The sequence below is a fragment of the Podarcis cretensis genome (assembly GCF_951804945.1).
Source record: "Podarcis cretensis genome assembly, chromosome: 2".
Lineage (NCBI taxonomy): Eukaryota > Metazoa > Chordata > Lepidosauria > Squamata > Lacertidae > Podarcis > Podarcis cretensis.
The window spans coordinates 126,517,400-126,541,804 of NC_137171.1; the positions used below are offsets into that span (position 1 = coordinate 126,517,400).

Sequence of the window (24,405 nt, forward strand, 5' to 3'; positions counted from 1 at the left end):
AGCAGGCTTCCCCCACCCCCACCAGTCTTCTAACCAAGTCGGGGGACAGTGGGAAGGGCGCGCTGTGCCTCTCCCACTTTCCCCCGAGTTTGCAGGGCTGACGACGGGGAGGAACAGGCTTCTCCCCCCCGCCAGCCTTCTAACCAAGTCGGGAAACAGTGGAAAGGGCGCTGCGCCTCTCCCACTTTCCCCCGAGTTTGCGGGGCTGGCGAAGGGGAGGAGCAGGCTTCTCCCCCCCGCCAGCCTTCTAACCAAGTCAGGGAACAGTGGGAAAGGTGCGCTGCGCCTCTCCCACTCCCCCCCAAGTTTGTGGGGCTGGCGGCGGGGCTCTCCTGAAGCCTGGAGAGCGAGAGGGGTCGGTGCGCACCGACCCCTCTCGCTCTCCAGGCTTCAGTGAAAGCCTGCATTCGCCCCATAGGAAGCACACACATTTCCCCTTCATTTTTGGAGGGGGAAAAGTGCGTCCTGTAGGGCTAAAAATACGGTAAAATTGTTTTCATTGAATGTGAATGGTTTGAACAACAAAACCAAATGAAATAAAATTACACATATTTTCACAAGGAAACAACAACAAAAATGATTATTGGTAAATAAAGGACTAAGACAGGAATTCATATAAAACAAAGAAAAGAGGGGTGGTACTATATATGAATTCCAAACTGGACTCAAAACAGATCTTTAGAGGTGAAGAATTATTGCAGTGAAAGTGATGGTGCAAGGAGAAAAAAATATTATTGGTAGGAGCTGACGCACCTAATGAGGAAAGAGAAAGATTTCTTCCAACTATTGGATGAAAGTATGTCTGAGGTTTATGGGAAATGTATAAGGATTTGCTGGGGGAAAAAACATCTTTGTAGCTTTCAGCCAACCAGATGAATTACAACTAGGGAGAAAATTACTTAGGGTGATGATTCTGAAGAAACCATGAAGCATTTCTTTTAGGGATAAGTGGGTCAAATGTTCCAAGAAGACAGATGAACGACAGCAGCAAGAGTACCTTATGCACAAAAATGGCCAAATCAAGAGACAGCTACACTTGATCAAGAGAGCGGCAGTTAAAAGTGATGGAATATGTCAAATTGGCAAATTTAACTATGAAAATAAGAATTCAAGGCAGACTTTAAAGAGGAGTGGAAACCTTTTGTTGAATATTTAAAGAATTTTTGTAAACATGTACAAACACAGGTAGGAGCTGAATAAAAAACAACAGTTGAAAACTTGCTGGAGAAGAGTGTGGAAAAGGTAAGGTGTAAATATCTGAAATATGCAGCAATTTAAAAATTCTGTGGGGAAACCATGGAGAGGAAGTCAAGTATGAAATAAATGTGTATCTGGAAAGTAGGTAGCAATTTGTAAATAAATTCCATATAAAAATAAATTGCATATAAAATTATATACATATAAAGTAATAGAAGAACTTCCCACACTCCTTCCATTCAAATCATTTCTGCTTTTTCAGTTTGTTGGTAGATTGTTGGGTTTCAACTCTTAAAGCTTCTCCTCCTTGTGAGTCCATTGATGTTTTGTAAGAACATCAGGATTGAAGAGCTATCTACACTCTATATAAGTAAGTGGTTTTCGCTCTGTGAGTTCAATGGTGTTTGCTAAGGTGTCCACTTCTATTGAAGCTCTTTCCACACTCCATGCATTTAAATGGTTTCTCCACTGTGTGACTCCGTTGATGAATTCTAAGGTGTCCACTCTGACTGAAGCTCTTTCCACACTCCATGCATTTAGAATCATAGAATCATAGAGTTGGAAGAGACCACAAGGGCCATCGAGTCCAACCCACTGCCAAGCAGGAAACACCATCAGAACACTCCTGACATATGGTTGTCAAGCCACTGCGTAAAGACCTCCAAAGAAGGAGACTCCACCACACTCCTTGGCAGTAAATCCCACTGTCGAACTGCTCTTACTGTGAGGAAGTTCTTCCTAATGTTTAGGTGGAATTTTCTTTCTTGTAGTTTGGATCCACTGCTCCGTGTCCGCTTCTCTGGAGCAGCAGAAATGGTTTCTCCCCTGTGTGACTCTGTTGATGAATTCTAAGGTCTCCACTCTGACCGAAGCTCTTTCCACACTCCATGCATTTAAAAGGTTTCTCCCCAGTGTGACTCCATTGATGAATTCTAAGGTGTCCACTCTGACTGAAGTTCTTTCCACAGTCCATGCATTTAAAAGGTTTCTCCCCAGTGTGACTCCGTTGATGAATTCTAAGGTGTCCACTCTGACTGAAGTTCTTTCCACAGTCCATGCATTTAAATGATTTCTCCCCAGTGTGACTCCGCTGATGAATTCTAAGGCTTCCGCTAGTAGTGAAGCTCTTTCCACACTCCATGCATTTAAAAGGTTTCTCCCCAGTGTGACTCCGTTGATGAATTCTAAGGTGTCCACTCTGACTGAAGTTCTTTCCACACTCCATGCATTTAAAAGGTTTCTCCCCAGTGTGACTCCGTTGATGAATTCTAAGGTGTCCACTCTGACTGAAGTTCTTTCCACAGTCCATGCATTTAAATGATTTCTCCCCAGTGTGACTCCGCTGATGAATTCTAAGGTGTCCACTTCTATTGAAGCTCTTTCCACACTCCATACATTCAAATCGTTTCTCCCCTGTGTGACTCCGTTGATGAATTCTAAGGTGTCCACTCTCACTGAAGCTCTTTCCACACTCCATGCATTTAAAAGGTTTCTCCCCAGTGTGACTCCGTTGATGAATTCTAAGGTGTCCACTCTGACTGAAGCTCTTTCCACACTCCATGCATTTAAATGATTTCTCCCCAGTGTGACTCAGCTGATGAATTCTAAGGCTTCCGCTAGTAGTGAAGCTCTTTCCACACTCCATGCATTTAAAAGGTTTCTCCCCTGTGTGAGTCCGTTGATGAATTCTAAGGTGTCCACTATGACTGAAGTTCTTTCCACAGTCCATGCATTTAAATGATTTCTCCCCAGTGTGACTCCGTTGATGAATTCTAAGGTCTCCACTCTGACTGAAGCTCTTTCCACACTCCATGCATTTAAATGGTTTCTCCCCTGTGTGAGTCCGTTGATGAATTCTAAGGTGTCCACTCCCACTGAAGCTCTTTCCACACTCCATGCATTTAAATGGTTTCTCTCCTGTGTGAGTCCGTTGATGAATTCTAAGCTGTCCACTCTGACTGAAGCTCTTTCCACATTCCATGCACTTAAATGGTTTCTCTCCTGTGTGACTCCGTTGATGAATTCTAAGGTGACCACTCTCAGTGAAGCTCTTTCCACACTCCATGCATTTAAATGGTTTCTCCCCTGTGTGACTCCGTTGATGAGTTCTAAAGTTTCCATTCTGACTGAAGCTCTTTCCACACTCCATGCATTTAAATGGTTTCTCCCCTGTGTGACTCCGTTGATGACTTCTAAGATCTCCACTCTGACTGAAGCTCTTTCCACACTCCATGCATTTAAATGGTTTCTCCCCCGTGTGAGTTCGTTGATGTTTTCTAAGGTTTCCATTCTGACTGAAGCTCTTTCCACACTCCATGCATTTAAATGGTTTCTCCCCAGTGTGACTCCGTTGATGTTTTCTAAGTTGTCCACTCTGACTGAAGCTCTTTCCACACTCCATGCATTTAAATGGTTTCTCCCCTGTGTGACTCCGTTGATGAATTCTAAGTTTTCCACTGTCAGTGAAGCTCCTTCCACAGTCCATACTTTCAAATTGTTTATGTTCTCTCTTTTCACACTCCATTTATTTAAATGGTTTCTTCGTTAGTTCCATTGGACATGGCCCACCAGAATTCTGACTGCCTTCTCCATGGTCTTCTTTCGATGGGGTGGGGAGAAAATCCTATTTGTTTTCCAGGAAGAGAACAAAGTACTATTACAATTAGCACCTGCTCTTATTTCAACATCTTTTACAATCTCTCCTGTCCTCCATATGTTCCAAGTTTTTAGGAAAGGCAAATGAAATAATGTAAAATAATGGTCATGCATCATCAGCCTTTTATAACCCTTAATTATTGTTAATGAAGCAGTATTATCTTAGAATACGGTTGAACTGTGGGCTTTACGTTTGATAAAAAGTGGTTTCCCACAGGAAAGGGAGCTGCTCTATGTTCCATGAACGTGGCCAATATTCATCAGGGTCCTAAGTTCATCATGAAGTTCTTCATCCGCTGCACTATAATCCTCCACCCCTTGGGCCACATTTTGTCCCCTTCGACCTCTAGATCTTTATTCATCACCTGCACAGTCCCTTTGGCCTCAGGAGGTCCATACTGACCATTTTGGGAGACCCATATATAAGTTTAGTGACAGGGCTTGGTGCTTGTGGTCGGTTGAAGGAGTGCTCAGTTGGAGAATGTTCTTGGGGCTGGACCTCCATCTCTCAGCCTTGCATTCTTGAATGGAGAGAGCTGGAGATGCAGAAGGAAAGCAGCTGGAGCCTGACCGCTGGGAAGGCCAGATTGAGACACCCACCCCAATTATGATTTATAATAATTATATGCCATCAGGTCTCGCACCTACCTCCTGACACTGGCTTATCTTAGCGGAGATTCCCTGTCCAGGCCTCTCTCACTGTTCTTCCTCCTTTGCCCTGGGTGGCCAAGGGCTTCTGGATATTCTAGCTCTGCTCCAACTGGGAATTATTAATTAAATTGTTATACCTCTCTTCATCTGAAGATCAGAAGATAAAAATATGTATGTCACTGAAAAAGGTGAGTATTAAAGGTGAATAACACTGATTGTTGGAAAGAAAAGAAAGAAGATGAAACCCGTGGTGCGAGTGGAAACTGCAGAGTTTTGAGAATTTAAAAGACAAAGTTCGAGACTGGCTTCACTATTATCAAATAAGGGAGGTTTATAACTTGGATAAGAAAATTGGTTTTCAGGTGGAAAAATCAAAATTGGAAACAGAGTTGTTAGAATCCAAAACTAAGAATTTGTCAAAAATGTATAACCTGCTGCTGAAATGGAATACGCAGGATGAAACGGTTAAATCAGCTATGATTAAGTGGGCGCAAGATATTGGACATAACATTATGTTTGCTGACTAGGAAAGGTTGTGGACCACCGGCATGAAATTCACGGCATGTAATGCCTTGAGAGAGAATATTATGAAAATGATTTATAGGTGGTACATGACCCCAGGCAAGCTTGCAAAAATTTACCACTTATCAGATAACAAATGTTGGAAATGTAAAGAAAATGAAGGTACATTCTTTCACCTTTGGTGGACATGCCCAAAGATTAAGGCTTTCTGGGAAATGATATATAATGAAATGAAAAAGGTATTTAAATATACCTTTATGAAGAAACTAGAGGCCTTTCTCCTGGGTATGGTTAGCCATGTGGTGTTAAAGAAGGACAGAACCTTTTTTATGTATGCTACAACAGCAGCAAGGATACTTATTGCAAAGTATTGGAAGACACAAGATCTACCCACCCTGGCAGATAAAGATGGTAGACTACATGGGACTGGCAGAGAAGACTGGCAGAATCCGGGACCAGGAGAAAGAGACAGTGAAAGAAGATTGGGAGAAATTTAAAGACTATCTTAACAAACACTGTAAAATTAACGAAGGCTAGAATGACATGGGTTTAAAAATTAATGGTTTTCAGCGGTGTTTATTAAAGAAAAGGAAAAGAAAGATCAAAAACTAATGGGAAATAAGGGAGAGGATTTGCTGATTGGATAATGAAATTACAATACAGAAGGGGGAGGTATGAGGAGGTCGGGGAAATAAGGTTTAAGAAAAAAAAGGACTGAAATTATACTTGTTTTTGTTTGTGTATGTTTGTATGTTTGTAATGTTGTTTGTGTTTATGTGTATTATTGGAAATTTTAATAAATATCATTTTTTAAAAAATATTATTATTAATAATAATAAAGTGTAATGAAGAAACCAATCTTCAAATCAGTTTCATATTCCCTGGCTGTATTTCTCAGCCACGACTGTGACTCAGAATCTTAGCCACACTTTATTCTAGAATATCAACTGGACATAGGAGCCAGACAATCCCTGGGACTTCATCCAGACATTTCTTTAGTGTGGGCAGCAGCAGCGGAGAAAGGAAGGAAGCAACTTTGGGGGCAAACCATTTCCTTCTGAAGGTCTTCCCCAGCGGCCAGCAGGGTTGATAAACTGCTCAGTGGAAACACCTTGGCTTTATACTGCTAGAGTCTGGATACCAATCACAATCCCTCAGAAATGTCTCAAGAACCCTTAAGATCCAATTTCACCAACTCCCAAGTAACACTGAGCCCTAGAGGAACCTTCTATGCTGAGGTGAGGCACCTCTGGCCCTCCAGATGTGGTTGGACTCAAAGTACCACCTGCCCAAGCAAGGATGGCCCATGGCCAGGGAGGATGGGAGTCTTATCTGGTGGGACACACTTTCCCCTTCTTCCCCCTCCTCTGAAAATGCTGAATGGGGGAGGTGGGGCACATTGACACACCAACAATATTTCAATATGAAGAAATGATATTCCTGTCGCGACATCACCCAAATGTGCCTATACATGTATGAGTAGAACAGTTGCGACTGCGCTGGCTGCCAGTTAGCCGTTGGCGTTTGAAGAGAGTAGGTGTGTTTTTAGCACGACCATCTAAAAATTATGTGAAATGTAAAAGTGTTCCAACACTTTTTTACGTCATTTAGTTAAGGTTTAAAAATACCAAAGGTAAGTTATTCCACTCAGTAATCAGGATTACAGGTGATTTTCAAATAAGTTCAGTGGCTTTATTAACAACTGTTAGATTTTTGAAAATGTCCGTTGGTGCACTTTGATACACTAAGGGTTAGCGCCTCCAGTAATGGCTGAATTCCTCTGATCGAGAGGAACTTGCTTTGTGGAAATCTGGGTCTGGCCGCCACGGCAAAGGCGGAGACCCACTAAAAATCACAGGAGGGAGAAGCCTGTGAACGTGGAATTCGGCTGGCACCTTTTGCGCCTCCTCTACTCGCGGGGAAACCCGTTTTCGGGGATCTGGAGCGACGTGGGGTGAGTGGCGTGGTGCTTCGAATTGACTGCTTCTTTCATGGAGTGAAGCCGCATTGCTGTTGCCGCAGAGCGCTGACTTTTTCCTGTGGACAATTTGATTCTAAAACAACTACCCGTGAGTAGAACAGAAAATTGGATCTTTAAACGTCTTAATTTGGCACCGAAATGGGGAGGTTTCAAACAGGAAGTCCGCCTCCCCTTTTTGTAAATAGACTGAAGCAAACAGGCTGCAAGCTAAAGTCTTGGAAAGCCTTCCGTAAAGGATTAAACTTCCATCGGTTAAAATCACTAAACCCCCCTTGGAAGCAGGAGAAGAGGGGGGAAATTTTGGGTCGTGTAAGCCTGCAGGAGAGAGTGAAGAAAGTCAAATTACCACCGCTCTGAACCTGGAAACGGGCTGCTAGTAAGACCGACGTTTTGGAATTGCCCATTGAATGTGAATAGATCGTTCGTTGACAGCTAATAAGAGAAATACATTGTTTCTATTGTCTCCCTCAGCGTTTAAAAAGGAGTAAAAGTAACTGAAAATTGAAACCAACTTTATTGTTTGAACTGTGCTTAAAAGGACTGATACAAATCGAAATTGTTTCCCTCTAGAAGAAGCTTTTGAAATTGTTACATGAGTTGAGCTGGGGGGATCTCCAGCTGCAAGATAAAAAACTGTGAGAATCTGGGACTGACATTGGATTGTTAAGAATGTTGACAGAAGAAGCCTTAGTGGTTGCATTATGTAAGATAAATGACTCACTGGAACAGCTCCATAAGAAGACGGATGTGATGACTATAAAAATTGGTAACTTGGGACAAAAAGTGACTAATTTTGGACAAAAAGCGAACATTAATACAGAAACTATTCAGGAATCGATACAGGGATCTACTTTGACATGGTAGAGAATTGTAGAGAAGGCGGGGGAGAAAGTTGTCGTTGTTGAACCTAAAATAGCACAAGTGGACAGAGAGAGAGCCCCAGCCTCACAGATGTAATTTGATGACTATAAGTTGATGCCTTTTATGATTGAATTTAGGGAAAGTCAGATTTTGAGGATTGGAGCCCCGCTTGGACTGGAGAAGGAAAGTTGGATTTGCAGGGATTTATTGACCTCTGGGACCTGGACTTGGGTCAGGAGGAGATTGGAGTTGTGGGGACCTCCAGATTTAGAGGAACTTTGAAATATGTCCTTAAATATCTTTGGGATCTTAGTTTTAACTATGGAGATTTGGCTGAGCTGTCGAGAAGGAATAAAAACATTGCTAGGTGGGAATTTCCCTGAAATCTACTCTTCAGCATCAAAGGAAGGAAAATAAGAACAAGATCAGCAGAAGACAAAGCAAAGTGCATGTATAAATATGAAGAAGACTTTCAAGTCCCTTCTGCAAGAGTTAAGAGCCTCGGACAGAAGATCACCAGGTTGATGGACTATATGGAATTGACGGAGATGACTGGCAGAGTCCGAGACCAGGGAGAGGAGACGGTGGGAGAAGATTGGAAAAAGTAAAGTTTATCTATGGAAATACAGTGGTGCCCCACAAGACGAATGCCTCGCAAGACGGAAAACTCGCTAGACGAAAGAGTCTTCCGTTTTGGAGGTGCTTCGCAAAACGAATTTCCTATGGGCTTGCTTCGCAAGACGAAAATGTCTTGCGAGTTCCTGTGGTTTTTTTCCCCTTCCCCTTTTTCTAAGCCGCTAAGCCGCTTATAGCGCTAATCCGTCAATGGGCTTGCTTCGCAAGACGAAAAAACCGCAAGACGAAGAGACTTGCGGAACGGATTCTTTTCGTCTTGCGAGGCACCACTGTAATGTAAAGTTAATGAGTGTTAGAAAAATGTTGGAATGAAATTACATGGCTTTAGTAAAAATGTTATAAGGAATTAAGCATAAATAAGTATTTTAGTATTAATGGAAAATAAGGTTAAAATATGTTGAGATAACTATATGACAGAAAATAGAGAAAGATGGAAAGGACTTGCTGAAATAATTTATAGAAATGGGAGGTGAGAGGAGGTCGATGAAACAAGGGAATGAAAGAGAGGGTATTGAGATGGTATGATGTGTGTTCTTTTTGAATTGTTTTTGTTGTTTTGTTTAATGTGTTAATGATGTGTTGTGTATTGTTTATATATTGTATTGTATTGTTTTTTCATTCTTTTGTTTTTTCTTTCTTTTCTTTTCTTTTCTCTTTTTTTGTAAGGTTTAAAAGTAATAAATATTATTTAAAAAAAAAAGATTTAAAAATACCAAAGGTAAGTTATTCCACTCAGTAATCAAGATTACAGGTGATTTTCAAATAAGTTCAGTGGCTTTATTAACAATTGTTAGATTTTTGAAAATGTCTGTTGGGGCACTTTGATACACTAAGACATGGGACGCATTGATATGTATAAAAGTCCCCCGCTTAGTGTACAATAATCTCTAAACTCATTAAATTTGAAAAGAAAAAACCTGTTGTTTACTACATGGCCAAAGTCATTTCTAAATATAATATGATTTCAAGGATGTTGTTTTGCGGTTGCCAAAACCAAATTTCCCAAAGGGCACATCTTGAACATCATCTCTTTATACTTTTTCTATTGACTTATGTGGATATAATGTGTAACAGAAGCTAAGTGTTAAGTACCGTATTTTTCGCCCCATAGGACTGTCACAGCTAAAATGGCCGCTGTTTCTTTAATGCGAATAAAGCTGGGTCAGCATGACTCAGCGGTCTGCACCAAGTTGTATATACAAGTGAGAAATTTTAGTTTGTTGCTGAGGCTGGTGTTTGGGTTGGTTGGTTGGTTAGTGCTGGTGTGTATAGTTATTCAGTCGTGTTTTGCACAAAGACTTTTAAGAATAAAACTCTGCAAGGATATTCTCGTGGACTCTTTTTGTGCCGACAAGGAGACTGAGGAGACAAAGGGAGGTCAGAACCCTTTCCTTCTTTTTTTTGCTTTTTACAAACACTGACAGGTTATGGGCCCAGTGTTTCTGAGCATGTGCAGAGTGCAAAACGACTGACAGCATCTCAGCAGGGAGCTGGTGAGTCCTGGTGGTGTACGAAGCCAGTGGCTGTGCGTTGGAGCAGTTGGTGGCAAGCTGTAACTGTCTGCAGTGACGCTGGAGCGGCTAGGATCTGAGGATCAGCAAAGCACTCAGTGTTGGCTACTGGAACAGTTTGAACTGCTAGAGGACCACAGTAGGCGACTCACAGAGCGGCTACACCAGTTGCAGAGCCAGGCGGGACCTGAGGGTCAACAGAGGCAGCAGCTAGAAGCCGGTGAGTGCCAGCCAGGACCAGCCAGTTGGACTCTAAAGAGAGAGTCAGGAGAAGTTGCTGGAGGCCCCACAGAAGGGGCTCAGCAAGCACCAGCAGAGATGGCAGATTTCCAGCCTTCCCAAGTTGTAAATATTGGGGGAGGCATCCCTTTTGAACTTCTCTCACAAAACAACTGGCTGAGTTGGTCAATTAAAATGCAGCAGTTGTTAAGGAGAGATGGACTATGGGACTGTGTTGAAACTGAGGTTTTGAGACGGGACTCTACTGAGAAAAAACGACTGGATGAAAGGGCCCGTGCCCAAATTATGCTGTGTTTGAGCAACTCTCAGTTATTGCATGTAGCAAATGCCAGCACAGCGTTTGAGTGCTGGAATTTATTAAGGGCAATGCATGTCAGAGAAACTGCTGGAACTATCATTTCTCTGACCAGAAGGCTGTTCAGGACTGTTATGAAGGAAGGTGAGAGTTTGGCAACTCATCTTCAAACGCTGAAATCTCTGTTTCTTCAACTACAGTAGAGAGGTAAGCGTTATGATGAGACTGACCAAACCTACATTATCCTTTCAAGTTTGCCTGAAAGCTGGTTGCCCGTGATTAACAGCATGGAGAGTATGCGTCCCCAAGATCTGACCCTTGAGTATGTGGTTGGCAGATTGACCGAAGAAGCAGAAAGAATGTCAGATAAACAGGCTGAACTCCAAGAGCGGAGGAGTTACAGTCAAAGGGGCCAGCAGCAGAATCTGCCAATGGAGCAACGCCAAGGTTTGGACTTGGCCATGGCGGTGAGGAGGTGCTATAGATGCAACCAACCCGGGCATCTGCAACGTCAATGCAGGGCAAGACTTCCAGGAGACGACATGGAGCAGAGACAGCAATCGACGCAGAAACGTAAGCAGAAGGGGTTCTCTTCAGGGAAGAACACACGTTCTGCTCAGTTTGTTTCTGCATTTTCTCGAGAGGAGAGGAAGATACCTCGAGGAACATGGTTGCTGGACTCTGGGAGCAGCAGGATTATCTGCAACCGCCAGGAGGACTTTAAGACCCTGGGGAAGCCAGCTGATGGAAAAGACTCAATCTATCTTGCTGATGGTTGTAGAAGCAAGATTGATGGCCAGGGAACATGTTTCCTGTAGTTCTTGAACACTACTCTACCAGAGACTCTGTCAGCAGTTTGGACTATTGTTTGCTGTCTGTAAGCTGTTTGATTAATGCAGGGTATAGTGTTAAGTTCACGCAGGATGGCTGTCTGATAAAGAATGGAACTCAGGTATGTGGCCAGGCAAAGATGGAGAATGGGTTATATGTAATGCAGGACAAGCCTGTTAAAGCAGCTCAGGTGGTTCAGGAAAATTTACCAGTTCATAAGGGGTGTGTACATGAACTGCACAGAAAACTGGGTCATGCCAATTTCCGTGGGCTTTCAGAGATGCAAAAGGTGTGCAAGAACCTAAAAGTAAATAGCTGTAATTGTTTCCTAGATTGCAATGTATGTAAAATGTAAAATGGCCAAATCTAAGAGGAAGCCTGTGGCTTCTAAAAGTGGCAGGGGGTTGGACACGATGGCCCTTCCAACTCTATGATTCTATGATCTAAAGAGGTTTTAGAACTTGTCCATTGTGACGTGATAGGCCCTTTTCCACAAAAGACTGAAGGGGGCGCCAGATATGCTTTTCTGGTAATAGATGATAAATCACGTTTCAGTTGGTTGTTTTTGTTAAAGCAGAAATCTGAGTGCTCCCCCACATTCAGAGAATGGGTCCCTATTTATCTACTTGCACCCGGAGGTGCTTTCGAACTGCTAGGTTGGCAGGCGCTGGGACCGAGCAGCGGGAGCGCACCCCGCCGCAGGGATTCGAACCGCCAACCTTTCGATCGGCAAGCCCTAGGTGCTGAGGCTTTAACCCACAGCGCCACCTGCATGCAAATTTAGACCATGAAGTGTTCATGAGACAACCCCCTGGGTTTGAAGAGGAGAATGTTGCAGTCTGGTGTTTGAAAAAGGCTGTTTACGGTCTCCAACAAAGTGGAAGGTGTTGGAACCAGTGTTTAAATAAAGCCCTTGTAAAAACTGGTTTTAAAAGGAGTGTGGCTGATCCATGCCTGTACACCAAGGGGACAGGCAACAAATATCTAATGCTCTTAGTCTTTGTTGATGATTTGCTTGTAGCAGGGAGTTCCACAGATGAGATCCAGAAGCTCACAAGTCAACTGGAAAAGAGGTTTAAGCTTAAAGCCTTAGGGCCTGTAAGCAATTACTTGAGAGTAGAAGTAAGGCAGGAAGCTGATGGAAGCTTCCTATTGAACCAGAAAGAGAAAATTCTTCATTTGATAGAGCAGTTTGGCATGGAAAACTGCAAGCCAGTTCAAACTCCCATGACACCAGATTTCCCAAAGACAGTGTGTGGTGATGAATTTGATCAGCCTGAGCTGTATCACTCAAAAATAGGATCACTGTTGTATTTAAGCCAGTGGTCAAGGCCAGACATTGCATGTGCTACAAATGTTCTGAGTCAACATGTATCTAAACCCAGTACTGCCGATTGGTGTGCTTTGGATCCCTTCCAATCGGGATTCAGGCCTCACCATGGGACTGAAACTGCCTTGGTCGCGCTGGTTGATGATCTCCGGCGGGCTAGGGACAAAGGTGAGAGCTGTTTCCTAGTTCTGCTGGATCTCTCAGCGGCCTTTGACACCATCGACCATAACATCCTTCTGGACCGTCTAGAGGGGCTGGGAGCTGGGGGCACTGTTATACAGTGGTTCCGCTCCTTCCTCCTGGGCCGTGTTCAGAAAGTGGTGGTGGGGGATGAGTGTTCAGACCCTTGGGCCCTCACTTGTGGGGTACCTCAGGGTTCCGTCCTCTCCCCCATGCTTTTTAACATCTATATGAAGCCGCTGGGAGAGATCATCAGGGGGTTTGGACTGGGTGTTCATCAGTATGCAGATGACACCCAGCTCTACCTCTCCTTTAAATCAGAACCAGTGAAGGCGGTGAAGGTCCTGTGTGAGTGCCTGGAGGCGGTTGGAGGTTGGATGGCGGCTAACAGATTGAGGTTGAATCCTGACAAGACAGAAGTACTGTTTTTGGGGGACAGGAGGCGGGCAGGTGTGGAGGATTCCCTGGTCCTGAATGGGGTAACTGTGCCCCTGAAGGACCAGGTGCGCAGCCTGGGAGTCATTTTGGACTCACAGCTGTCCATGGAGGCGCAGGTTAAATCTGTGTCCAGGGCAGCTGTCTACCAGCTCCACCTGGTACGCAGGCTAAGACCCTACCTTCCCGCGGACTGTCTCGCCAGAGTGGTGCATGCTCTGGTTATCTCACACTTGGACTACTGCAACGCGCTCTACGTGGGGCTACCTTTGAAGGTGACCCGGAAACTGCAATTAATCCAGAATGCGGCAGCTAGACTGGTGACTGGGAGTGGCCGCCGGGACCACATAACACCGGTTCTGAGAGATCTGCACTGGCTCCCAGTACGTTTCCGAGCACGATTCAAAGTGTTGGTGCTGACCTTTAAAGCCCTAAACGGCCTCGGTCCTATATACCTGAAGGAGCATCTCCACCCCCATCGTTCAGCCCGGACACTGAGATCCAGCGCCGAGGGCCTTCTGGCGGTTCCCTCATTGCGAGAAGTGAGGCTACAGGGAACCAGGCAGAGGGCCTTCTCGGTAGTGGCGCCCGACCTGTGGAACGCCCTCCCATCAGATGTCAAAGAGATAAAGAATTACCTGACATTCAGAAGACATCTTAAGGCAGCCCTGTTCAGGGAAGTTTTTAATATGTAATGCTGTATTGTTTTTAACACTGATTGGGAGCCGCCCAGAGTGGCTGGGGAAACTCAGCCAGATGGGCGGGGTATAAATAATAAATTATTATTATTATTATTATTATTATTATTATTATTATCTAAAAGGGACATTAAATGTATGTTTGAAGATATCTAGTACACAAGATGAAAAACTATAAGTATTTGTTGATGCGGACTGGGGAAGCTGTGTAGCTACCAGAAAATCTACAAGTGGAATGGTTATGATGTTTGCCAATTCCCTAATTGGATGGAGGTCAAAGAAACAAGGATTTGTTGCGACGCAGGTGGCGCTGTGGGTTAAAGCCTCAGCACCTAGGGCTTGCCGATCGAAAGGTCGGCGGTTCGAATCCCTGCGGCGGGGTGCGCTCCCGCTGCTCGGTCCCAGCGCCTGCCAACCTAGCAGTTCGAAAGCACCTCCGGGTGCAAGTAGATAAATAGGGACCGCTTACCAGCGGGAAGGTAAACGGCGTTTCCGTGTGCGGCTCTGGCTCGCCAGAGCAGCGATGTCACGCTGGCCACGTGACCCGGAAGTGTCTCCGGACAGCGCTGGCCCCTGGCCTCTTAAGTGAGATGGGCGCACAACCCCAGAGTCTGTCAAGACTGGCCCGTATGGGCAGGGGTACCTTTACCTTTACCTTTACATCATGTGAGGCAGAATATGGGAGCCTGTCGCTAGCATGCAATGAAATCATGTGCTTTATAAAGATACTAAAAGATCTGGATTGTAAAGTAGATTTGCCTATCCAAGTGTATGAAGATAGCCAATCGTGTATTGCTTTAGCGGGCTCAGAAATAATGAAATCTGCATCAAAACATATTGCTATCCGTCATGCGAATGTGAGAGATTGTGTACAGAATGGGATGATCAAACTGGAGTATTGTCAATCACAAGATAATATTGCTGATATGTTTACCAAGCCTTTGCCAGCAACATGCCATAATGAATAGATGACAAAACTGGGTTTATGTATATAATGTATGTATGCATTGTTTCTGTTGGGGTTTTTTCGCATTTAAGAAACAGAAGGGGTGTCACGGCTAAAATGGCCGCTGTTTCTTTAATGCGAATAAAGCTGAGTCAGCATGACTCAGCGGTCTGCACCAAGTTGTATATATAAGTGAGAAATGTTAGTTTGTTGCTGAGGCTGGGGTTTGGGTTGGTTGGTTGGTTAGTGCTGGTGTGTATAGGTATTCAGTCGTGTTTTGCACAAAGACTTTTAAGAATAAAACTCTGCACGGATATTCTCGTGGACTCTTTTTGTGCCGACAAGGAGACTGAGGAGACAAAGGGAGGTCAGAACCCTTTCCTTCTTTTTTTTGCTTTTTACAAACACTGACAAGGACGCACATTTCCCCCTCTAAAAATGAAGGGGAAAAATGTGTGTGCATCCTATGGGGCGAATGCAGGCTTTCGCTGAAGCCTGGAGAGCGAGAAGGGTCGCTCTTGCTCTCCAGGCCTCACGCAGATCTCCACAAGCCGTAGGAGCCCGCGCTGGGCTCCCACGGCTTGCGGAGAGTTGCCTGTATGCTGAAGCCTGGGCATATCCCCGCTATAACACACAAGTTCTAATTAAATCCTAGTATTTGCTATACCTAAACATTGAGCACCACAGACTAATAATAATAGCGATAATAATTGATTATTTATACCTGGCTGAGTTTCCCCAAGCACTCTGGGCGGCTCCCAACCGAGTGTTAAAAACAGTAAAGCATTAAATATTAGCAACTTCCCTAAACAGGGCTGCCTTCAGATGTCTTTTAAAAATGGGATAGCTGCTTATTTCCTTGACATCTGATGGGAGGGCATTCCACATGGCGAGCACCACTACCTAGAAGGCCTTCTGTCTGGTCCCCTGTAACCTCACTTCTCGCAGGGAGGGAACCGCCAAAAGGCCCTTGGCGCTGGACCTCGGTGTCCGGGCAGAACAATGGAGGTGGAGACGCTCCTTCTGGTATACAGGACTGAGGCCGTTTAGGGCTTGAAAGGTCAGCACCAACACTTTGAATTGTGCCCGGAAACGTACTCAAATATTTCTCTGCGGTAAAGGAGGCAAATGGAAGCCTTCCATTGTTTTTGTGCTTACACTGTCTTAAGGAGGGATGAACAGGGTGGGCCTGTGACCTGGATTCAGGAACTAAAGTATTTACCATCACAAAAGAATGCCCAGGCTGCCCAGGTAATGCAGTCAGTGACCATTAACAGGTATCCTTGGGGACAGGTTTTCTGCTGTAGACCGCCTCCTGTGATGTATTCCTGCCGGAGACAGTCTCCTTCCGTATGATATTTGGGGGGTGGTCTTGGGTGGGCAATTTCAAAAGACTATATAAGGCCTTGCACACCTCCCTCCTGGTTGTGGTGACGGGGGGGGGGGACGACACTGTTGCAATAAAGATCCGTCTTACTAGCCGCTTTGCTTCCCATATACTCTGGTTGGCCTCTGTTATTTTCTCCTACCAATATGGAACCCACTTAAGCACTATATGGGCTCTTGGATACCCCATAAGGGGAAAGGAGCAGGTTTTTTCTTAGAACAAAGGTCGTAATAATATGTTTGGTTGGCACGCTTATTTATGGCAGGATAAAACTAAAACACACAGGAGCTCTATGAATCAGGTTATTCAGAAAATCATTTTTACAGTATGGGATAAATATAATAATCTGCTGGAAAGAAAAACACCTCTTTGGCTTCCACCCACAAAAGCAACAGCTTTTTAAAAAATGCATTACGGAAGAAGCAATGGGCAACTTACAAAGATCTTTTTGACTTTTCGGAAGAAGAAATAAAACTGAATAAACAGTGTTGTGTATTGAGTCAAAGGATTTTATATCTGTATTATTATTGTCTGTATTTGCATTAGGGTAAAGTAACTGCCTTTTGGTTCCAGAGGGTACAGCTACTATTGGTTCATTTAAGCTGCTGTATTTGGATCCTCTGTCTTATTGGTTTCCTCCAAAAGGCAGGACTGTGATTGCCTGATATTGTTCCCTCCAAAATGTATCCTTTCTAGCTAGTTCCCTGTCCCTATAAATGTAGCTCTCCCCTCCTCAGGTACCAGTCTTGTTGCTTTAATAAAGAAGTGTTACTAGAGAACTTTCTCCAGCATATTATGTCAAGAGAGCTGAAATCACAAACCCCACGTCACAACAAACAGGATGAGGTGGGAGGTGTGGTGGCGGATTGGTTTCAATACCATCACATCATCTTGTTTGGACAAGATAAAGGGAGAGGTTTTTGGACTGAAAGTTCACAGTTTGAAAGAGATATTATTGAGAGGAAAGAGAAAGTGCTTCCCAAATTTCAGGTAGAAAATTGTCCAATCTGAAGAAGTGTGCATGCACACGAAAGCTTATCCCCAGAACAAACTTAGTTGGTCTCTTAGGTACTGCTGAACAATTTTAAAAAAAACTTTCCAAAATGTATGAGATACAATTAGAATGGGAAACAAAATAAAACTGGTAAAATCTTCAATGATACACTGGGCCAGAAATTTAGGTCATAATTAGAGCTGGGCTTGATGTTAATGTGCTAACTGTTTCCTAATATTTGAGCTGACATTATATCGCAAATCCAATGTGTATAAGGACTAGGAAATATCTGATTTTCAATATCGTGATAACTCGTCAGCTAACAGTTGCAATGTTCTCACCAGCTAAACCTCACAATATGACCTGCTAAACATTGCCATGTTATCAGCAGCTAAAGATTGCAATCAAGGTGGATACAATCAATGATTTTTTAAAAAATAATTTTTTTTATTTAAATCAGATTTTTTTAATCAGATTTTTTTTTTAAAAAAAATGCTTTTAGAGGGAAAAAAATCTATCTAAAGATAGTTTTATATTTAATTACATTATAGTCCAAAGACTATTCATCAGGAAATAAGGATTTGTTTTTAATTATCTAGCATGAGGCTTTATATGCAATATTTAATTTTTTGGGTAAATGGGTAAATTAAATGGGTAAATTTTGGGTAAATTAATCCATTCACAATGTCATGCTCTTCCAGAGGTTTCTATAAGATTATTTGGAGAAGTTTTTCTAATGAGAAGATATTGTCACAGATGCTTGTTTTTGCCATTCTCAAAAGTGTGAATTTGTGTCTGCAGAGATAACATGCCTTTTCTTCACAGGAAAAATGTTATAAAATAAACATACAGAGTTGAGAGGAAAACCTTAATCCCATTGTTCCTTTGCTGATTTATATACACAGAATCAACCCCTTAAATTGTAAGTTCCAAGAGGTTCAATGAACAGATGGTTTGCAGTGGAAGAGATCTGCACAAGTAGCTAAGTGTGAAGCAGTAAAAACAAAAGTTCAACCTTGTGAGCAGAATACTCCACACATCTTGGGGTCTTTGTGTAATAATTGTGCAAGTCAGATTTGAGGCAAGTGCTGAAGGCTCTTCAGGGCTGGCAACCTCTTCCCAATCCCACTGGGTTCCAACAACCGCACTAACACTTAACAGTACAGAATAGGCACCTGGATGCAGAAGCCAATCCAAAGGGGTGGCTGGTAGTGGAGGGGTGAAATGCATAAGTTCTGAGTTTTTCATGTGCGCTAAAACTCAGCCTGATTGGTTGTTTTTTATTAAAAAAAAGTTTACCAACATGCTATAATATTATTGTTTTAGTTAAATAAATTGCTTAAGTTGTTATTAAGGAAATGATTATTTTTCTCCTTCCAATAAATTACAGCAGAAATGTTGTCCAAATATAGACAGTTAACTTATTAAACCTCAGAATGATTTCATAATTATCTGTCTATGTATTTCTAATAGTATAACCAAATCAGAAATTTTTGATTTAAATAGAATCATACCGACTACTGATTTATTGTAAATTGTGATTGAAATCAATTTGATTTATATCAAATTCACCCTGATTGCAATCTACCACAATGTCTGAAATAAGGATGGAACTATACAGAGGCGAACAGGACAATGTCCTGGCAGCTGCCACTACTTAGGGGTCTGAAACGGATAAATGAAAATATTCTCAATCATCACACACTCAGTTTCATCAGCAGGGAAGCCAAGATGCATCCTAGCAGGACTTTTGGGTTTGCGCTAGGCTATAATTGGTGGTATTCAGGACAATCCAAAGTATGGAGATAAGTCGTAGTGAATACAGATGATCTGGGACAGCCAAGACCCTCAGCAGGGAGGCTGGGTGATGGGGGTGGGGGTCAGGGGTGCTGGAAGGGACCCAGCCAGGCGCCCCACGACCCCCGGGATTCCTGGGGACAAACTGGTAAAATCAGCAGTGGTACACTGGGTCAGAAATATAGGTCATGATTAGAGCTGGGTGATATATTGGTATATTGCCCAAGACTGGCTTGAAGTTTACATCGTGATAACTGTTTCCTAATACTGAGCTGGCAATATATTACGAATCACAATGTCTGCAAGGGCTAGGCAACACCTGCTTTTCAACATTGCGATAACTTACCTGCTGAACTCTGTAATGTTAGGAGCAGCTAAACCTCACAATATCACCTGCTAAATATTGCAGGGCTATTAGCAAATAAAGATCGTAATGTTATCTTTACCAAAACTCACAATATCACTTGTAGTTTATTACCAGCTAAACCTCCAATATCACCTGCTAAACGCTGCCATGTTATCAGCAGCTAAACATTTAAATCGGCCACAAGGTCTGAAATAGGGATGGAACTGTACAGAGGAGAGCAGCACAATGTCCTTGCAATTGCTACTACTTAGAGGTCTAAAATGGATAAATGACAATATTATCAATCATCATCTCAGTGGGACTTTTGGGTTTGGGCTTGGCTACCAAATGGTGGAATTCAGGACATTACAAAGTATGGAGATGAGTCCTAGTGAATAGAGATAACCTGGTAGTGTCAAGAGGGAAGGGGGGGGAGAAGGGGGGTCAGGGGTGCTGGAAGGGGAGGGGTCTCTGTCGAGGCTCCTCCCCCTTCCATTAACCCTTCCCTGGACTCCCTCTCTCCCTTTCCCCAGCCAGGCGCCCCACGACCCCAGGGAGAATGGGGGGCCTCAGCCCCACCCCCAGCCCTGCTTGGGGCGTCCCGGGGGGGCAGGGCAGCTGAGCATCTCTCGGCCCCCCAGGAAAGAGAAAGGGGAGTCTGGCGGTGCTGCTGCTGCTGCCCAGGAGATCTTGCCAGGTGTAGATCCCTGCAGGTGTTGGCTCCCCCCTTCCCCCCTGGGTCGGGGCCCCTGTCGACGGGCCCCAGGGAGGGCGCTTTCCTTACGGGGGGGTCTCCCCTTATCCCCCCCTCCCCCCCTATTTCCCCCCCCCTCTCCCTCTTTACCTCTTGGTCCTCCGCCTCCCTGGTCCAGATTAATCCGCTTTCCTGGTCTGCAATAGAAAGGGGGCGGCGGCGACGGGGGGGGGGGGCTCTTCAGCGACGCCCCTCCTCCTTTTCCGGGTCTGGGAACTTCCGGCGCGTTTCTCGGCGACACTTCCGGCTCCTTTTGAGACGCGCGCATCCCTAGAGCTACGAATGTAGAGCAGCCCCTCCCTGTGTCCGGAGGGGAAGGAGACGGGACGGCGCTGCCTCTGGCCTCCTGCTCGGGGGGCTCCATGGGGACCCGGCCCCCTCCCCCCAACGGCCTCTCCTCCTCACGGGGAGTCTCACTGGGGTCTCCTTCTGGGCCTCCTTCTGCAGGCCAAGCACTCAGCCGGGGTCCTTCTGCATGCAGAGCAGCTGCTGCATTGCTGAGCTCAGCCCCCTAGCAGCCAAGCCCCGCTTCAAACACCAGCCCCCCTCCTCCCCCCCCATTAAAAGACCCCCTCCCCTGGATTGAGAGGCAGGGAGGGATTCCAGACAGACAGAGGCGCCCTTGCTCTGGGATTCCCTCCCCAGCAGGGAGACTTCAAAAGCCCCCCCCCCATGCCTCCCCCTTCCCTCATTTAGTAGGGAGACTTTTCATCTTGTGGTTGGGTCATTTTAAATCCAGTTTTTGTCTCTCTCCCTGCAATTTTAAGCAATTGTGGCTCTTATGATCCCTGCAGGGTATTAAGTGTTGTTCTAACCTCCCTATTGCAGGTGGAAAGAGGAATGTGGGGCTTGCTTATAATATCTTAGGGTGGCAGGATTAAGATTTGGGACTGGGACTTTCAGATTCAGAGACACTTTTCGCATGAGATTTCTTCCAACTACTGGAGGAAAGTATGTCTGAGGTTTATGACAGAAATATAATTATTACGGGTGAATTTAATGGAGTAGTATCACTGGACTATGACAGAACACTGAGGGAAAGTATCTCAGAAGAAGGCAAAATACCAAATACTTTTTTGATATGGTTACAACAATGGATCTACTAGATCAGGGGTCAGCAGACTTTTTCAGCAGGGGGCCAGTCCACTGTCCCTCAGACCTTGTTGGGGGCCGGACTATATTTCGGGGGAGATGAGCGATTTTCGCCCACCCACCCACAAAGAGGCCTGAAGATGTTTGGCTTTACCTGTCCCAGTTGTCGTCCCAATAGCCCCAGTTGGGCTTCTCCAGCCAGGTGCCAGGGCAGGTTGGAGGCTGCGTTGGCCGGTGAAGACAGAAGCAGAAGCCCCGGCGGAGCCACGGACGGAGGCAGGGGAACGGGGGCATTGCCAGAGCATTTGCCCACCAACTGCTGCTGCTTCCCAACCCGCAAGCGGCAGCTGCGGCCGCTGAAACAAACCGCCTGAACGCCATGGGAGGAATGAAGGAGGGAGGGGGTGACGAAGAAAGCGCATGAGGAAGCGGCACAGAGAAGGGGCGCAGAAAGGGAAGGAAGGGCGGACTGAGGGCGAGAGAGGAGGAGCAGGAGGAAAACTCAGCAGCAGCCGGCAGCCAGCGTCACACCCCCTTCCCAGCGCCACCCTTCCGAGGCAGGCAGGCGGGTGAGCCGACTCCCCCCGTTGATGGCACCTGGTGTGGGACAAGATTGCTCGTCCCTGAGGAGAAAAGCGCCGCCGAGTGAGGGAGAGGGAAAGAACGTGCGTGCTGGCAATCCATGCGGTGATTCCCTGACCGTCCGCAGGCCGGATCTAGAAGGCAATCGCGCCTGATCCGGCCCACAGGCCTTAGTTTGCCAACCCAGATGCTTGGAGATTCTGACCCCCATTAGAACAAGAGTAAACATGTTCTTCTGATTCAAAGGATTCTGCGGGAAGAAGAAACATGATCTGGATATTGAAGGAACTGCCGACAGGATTAAAGACTGTAGAGATCCAGCCAAGAACTATATCAGATCAAAACTCAAAATGGATGATAATGAGGGGTGAAAAGAGTTCATGGTATAGATGGAGACTTTTTGTTGTTTAGTCGTTTAGTCGTGTCCGACTCTTCGTGACCCCATGGACCAGAGAACGCCAGGCACTGCCCCCCGCAGCTTGGTCAGACTCATGCTGGTAACCTCAAAAACACTATCCAACCATCTCGTCCTCTGTCGCCCCCTTCTCCTTGTGCCCTCCATCTTTCCCAACATCAGGGTCTTCTCCAGGGAGTCTTCTCTTCTCATGAGGTGGCCAAAGTACTGGAGCCTCAGCTTCACGATCTGTCCTTCCAGTGAGCACTCAGGGCTGATTTCCTTCAGAATGGAGAGGTTTGATCTTCTTGCAGTCCATGGGACTCTCAAGAGTCTCCTCCAACACCAGAATTCAAAAGCATCAATTCTTCGGCAATCAGCCTTCTTTATGGTCCAGCTCTCACTTCCATACATCACTACTGGGAAAACCATAGCTTTAACTATACGGAGCTTTGTTGGCAAGGTGATGTCTCTACTTCTCAAGATGCTGTCTAGGCCTGTCATTGCCCTTCTCCCAAGAAGCAGGCGTCTTTTAATTTCGTGGCTGCTGTCACCATCTGCAGTGATCATGGAGCCCAAGAAAGTAAAATCTCTCACTGCCTCCATTTCTTCCCCTTCTATTTGCCAGGAGGTGATGGGACCAGTGGCCATGATCTTCGTTTTTTTGATGTTGAGCTTCAGACCATATTTTGCACTCTCCTCTTTCACCCTCAATAAAAGGTTCTTTAATTCCTCCTCACTTTCTGCCATCAAGGTTGTGTCATCTGCATATCTGAGGTTGTTGATATTTCTTCCGGCAATCTTAATTCCGGCTAGGGATTCATCCAGCCCAGCCTTTCGCATGATGAATTCTGCATATAAGTTAAATAAGCAGGGAGACAAAATGCAGCCTTGTCGTACTCCTTTCCCAATTTTGAACCAGTCAGTTGTTCCATATCCAGTTCTAACTGTAGCTTCTTGTCCCACATAGAGATTTCTCAGGAGACAGATGAGGTGATCAGGCACTCCCATTTCTTTAAGAACTTGCCATAGTTTGCCATGGTCGACACAGTCAAAGGCTTTTGCATAGTCAATGAAGCAGAAGTAAATGTCTTTCTGGAACTCTCTAGCTTTCTCCATAATCCAGCGCATGTTTGCAATTTGGTCTCTGGTTCCTCTGCCTCTTCTAAATCCAGCTTGCACTTCTGGGAGTTCTCGGTCCACATACTGCTTGAGCCTTCCTTGTAGAATTTTAAGCATAACCTTGCTAGCGTGAGAAATTAGTGCAATTGTGCGACAGTTGGAGCATTCTTTGGCACTGCCCTTCTTTGGGATTGGGATGTAGACTGATCTTCTCCAATCTTCTGGCCACTGCTGAGTTTTCCAAACTTGCTGGCATATTGAGTGTAGCACCTTAACAGCATCATCTTTTAAAATTTTAAATAGTTCAGCTGGAATACCATCACTTCCACTGGCCTTGTTATTTGCAGTGCTTTCTAAGGCCCATTTGACTTCACTCTCCAGGATGTCTGGCTCAAGGTCAGCAACCACACTACCTGGGGTATATGAGACATCTGTTTCTTTCTGGTATAATTCCTCTGTGTATTCTTGCCACCTCTTCTTGATGTCTTCTGCTTCTGTTAGGTCCTTTCCACTTTTGTCCTTTATTATGGAAATCTTTGTACGAAATGTTCCTTTCATATCTCCAATTTTCTTGAACAGATCTCTGGTTCTTCCCATTCTATTGCTTTCCTCTATTTCATTGCATTGCTTGTTTAAGAAGGTCTTCTTGTCTCTCCTTGCTATTCTTTCAAATCTGCATTCAATTTCCTGTATGTTTCACGATCTCCCTTGCATTTTGCTTGCCTTCTCTCCCCCGCTATTTGTAAGGCCTCATTGGACAGCCACTTAGATGGAGACTAAATAAGGGTTTATTTGAAAAACACTGAATCACAACATATTCCAATTACATTAAAGTATCAAAAGATGTTTAAAAGCATTTGGAAATATGGGGCAGGATGAAACTTTCACTTTTACAAAGGATTTCAACCATAAAGAGAAATGTTTTACCTAAGATACTGTTTTTATTCTAAATGATACCAATAATAAAT

At 44.7% G+C, this 24,405-nt stretch overlaps 1 protein-coding gene and 1 long non-coding RNA gene across 4 annotated transcripts in view; one reads left to right on the forward strand and one right to left on the reverse strand.

Moving 5' to 3' along the window:
- Window positions 1-24,405, reverse strand: part of LOC307208955 (uncharacterized protein) — a 90,823-nt gene that overhangs the window by 17,858 nt on the left and 48,560 nt on the right. Inside the window, exon 1 of one of the 3 annotated variants that reach the window (XM_079964012.1) lies at window positions 20,338-20,388. The exons of the other annotated variants lie outside the window; for them this stretch is intronic. The gene's annotated coding sequence lies outside the window, so the exon portion shown is untranslated. Of the gene's footprint in view, window positions 1-20,337; window positions 20,389-24,405 lie in introns of those variants that run through there. 3 annotated transcript variants of the gene reach the window in all.
- On the forward strand, window positions 450-24,399 carry LOC307209169. Its single transcript, XR_013835373.1, has 3 exons — window positions 450-807; window positions 21,210-22,326; window positions 24,223-24,399. It is a non-coding gene; the product is annotated as an uncharacterized lncRNA (long non-coding RNA).